This window comes from Nicotiana sylvestris, chromosome 7 (genome assembly GCF_000393655.2).
Source record: "Nicotiana sylvestris chromosome 7, ASM39365v2, whole genome shotgun sequence".
Lineage (NCBI taxonomy): Eukaryota > Viridiplantae > Streptophyta > Magnoliopsida > Solanales > Solanaceae > Nicotiana > Nicotiana sylvestris.
The window spans coordinates 154,448,323-154,451,423 of NC_091063.1; positions in this window are offsets into that span (position 1 = coordinate 154,448,323).

Sequence of the window (3,101 nt, forward strand, 5' to 3'; positions counted from 1 at the left end):
GACTTGCCAGGATGTCAACAAACTAACCACCTTCCTGAAACTTAACAGAGATAACAGAGGACAACAAAACAAAACCACCATGTTAGCGTTAGAGCATTTATCAAATAATAATATCATATTACGTGCAATGCACCTAGCAATAATCAATGGTTCTAAAATGGCTTTGAGGGTTGCAGGGTCGTATGGCATCAACCCAATTTACTCATTTCAATCCTTTCTTCTCTTTCTTTTCCAACACCTCTTATCACTCTTTCATTTTTCTTTCTCTTTTATTTTGAACCAAAAATGATTTGATCGAACCCGATGTAGATTGCCTACGTATCATGTCCCTCATGAATCAGACCAAGCATAGTTTTGGAGAAGTGGTGGAAAATAAATTGAAAACAAAATCTTTTTGGGATTTTTCATTTAAAACTTTTCGATATTAAAATACAAAGGGAAATACGATAATGAAAGACATGACAGACTCAACTACACTACGACAGACTCTGACATTACCTAAAGGACTCGGTACTTCTAGACAAGACACGAAAGTAAAAGACAACATAAGACAATCTCAAAACACCTAAATAGAATGACTCCTCAAGCTTCTCCTGAATGCGACTGTCCTGACTGGGATGGTCCTGGGCTATCCGTCATGCTCAAACTCTGTAACATGCCTCGTAAAAAAATACCGATGCTGGGAATAAAGGCCCTGGCGTGTGCCCCCGTATCCTGAAGGCCAACCCTAAACAAATACTGGCTATGTTGTTCCACGTTTGCTGCCAATCACGCTAATTGAGACTTTATCAACTCAAGCTTATCCCAGGGATCTTGGTCCGATGCCTCCCCAAATCATCTGTCTGAACTGCCCGAACCCTGAGTTGGGCTGGCAATGGGATGCTGACCCCTGGCGGGACGGACTGTAACCAAATCAAGTACTCCTGAGTACACTCGGGCCTGCCAACGTCCTCTACTAATGTATTTTTTCTTCATCCTCTTTGCATTGTTCCAGTATTGCACATACTTGATTTCATCAGTCGCCTTTTTGCTAAAATTTATGATGTGCCTTCGAAGGTTCAAAGTTGGAGCTCCTCTTGTCTTCTACCCAATTGCCGCATTACCCTAACGGGAGTGTACGACCTGACACACTTGAGTCCTATCAGCATCAAGAAAGGCTGCATGAGGCACCCTACCAAGATATCATCCAAAGGTAGCCAAAGGTAAGCCCACAAAACATTCCCATTTGTCCTCAAACCAAGGAACTCAATCCAAGCCGTGACGCCTACTGGGTACGTAAACTTAGGAGATTTCATCCTGCGTTTGATGCATACCACCTGATCCCTCAAGGCACGGTCGATGGGACAAAGTAAGGAAGCAGTGTGCAAATGCTCCATCATCCACAGCTGTAGCAAAAGGTTACTTCCCTCAAAATATCTGACACCTCCCCTAACCTTACTCATGGATCGGTACAACTCTCCTAAGATCTTCGACACAACGGTAACGGTTTTGCGTTACTTCTCATGAAATAGTGTCATTACCACTGACTGTAGACGGGTACTAATATGCCTCTCATCTAATGGAAAAACCAATAATCCTAACAAAGCAAGGCTGAAAGCTTCAGGGCGACGTCTTTGCCACTTTGCCTTGGTTGTGCAGAACTCATCACAAAAGATATCAAAACTATCTTGTGGTCCAAATCTAGCAAACAAATAATCCAAGGATATCCATGACTGCTCGAGACATTTTAAATGCTTATTATCTTTCAGGCCCAGGTCACTGAGGAATCTTGTCCTAGAGTGGTCTCGGGGAAGTATCATGTCCTTGCCTATATAGCTTAAACGAGTGAGACCATACATTTCCGCCAAGGTAGGAGTCATCTCACACTCTCCAAATCTGAAAATCAAATTTTGCGGATCCCAATAAGTCAGCATCGCCTCCACTAAGTCTGGGCGGTGTGTGATATCAAGAAGGGAAGTTAGGGTGCCCAATTTCTGCATTAACTCATGTTTCTCTAACGATGAAAACATTTTCCACCACTTGATCAACTTTCTATGGAATCTTTACTACCAGCAGCACTTTGGATCGAATCAGCGGGTCCATACCTGAATGAAGCAAACATGGTTAGAGTCTCGGGACACTACGTGACCCCACCACATTTCCTAGTCGACAAATGGAGGACACAACTTGGCTATATTTGCAAAATGGCCTAAGTGGCTGAAAGTGGCTATTAGCGCAAACTTTACAAAGTTGACCCCTAATGCATGAAAAATACTCCATTTAAAGCTTACATGACTCTAATATCCCGACAATCATGGTCTTAAAAATTACTTTGCAAAAATGGCCGATGTGGCCAAATGTGGCTAGGGACGCAAACACGACATGGATGGACCTTAAAGTGATATGAACCGAGTTATAAACTCAAGATCCTAAGACATGGGTAATTGAGCCACTCTTGCAAAAATAACCCTATTTTGCAAGAATGGCCGATGTGGCCAAAAGTGGCTAGACATGCAAATTTGACAGGAATGAACCTTAGAATTAAGAGGAAACTTTATTGTAGACTCAAGATCCTAAGACAAGAGATAACAAACTACTTTGAGAAAACACTTCTATTTTTGCAAAAACGGCCAATGTGGCCAAATATGGCTATACATGCAAGATTTGGCTACGACCCCGGAAGCCAAGAACCTAGGACCTAATAGGAAGACCGGGCCCTATGTGGGTTGACTACGTATCCCGCCCCAGAAGACGAGAATCAGGTTCGCGTAGTTCGGGAAGATTGGTCATGGGAGAAAGCCTTTTTAAAAAAAATGCAACTAATTTGGAAAAACCATATTTTTTGTCTTTTTGAGAAATGATGGAAAATGTAAAATCTTTTGGATTTTCTTTTTTTTCTTTTTTTTTTTTGAATTTTTGGAAAATAATGGGAAAATGTAAAATCTTTTTTGGATTTTTCATTTTCATTTTCATTTTTTTTTAAAAAAAAATAAGTATTGAAAGAAAAATATGACTAGGCCCTACTTGCTTCGTCTTTCACCCTTCTTTCCCAAGCATCGATCCGCCAAATAACCTTTTTACCCTCAAAGATGCAACATGTATCACATAGGGATGATTGAATG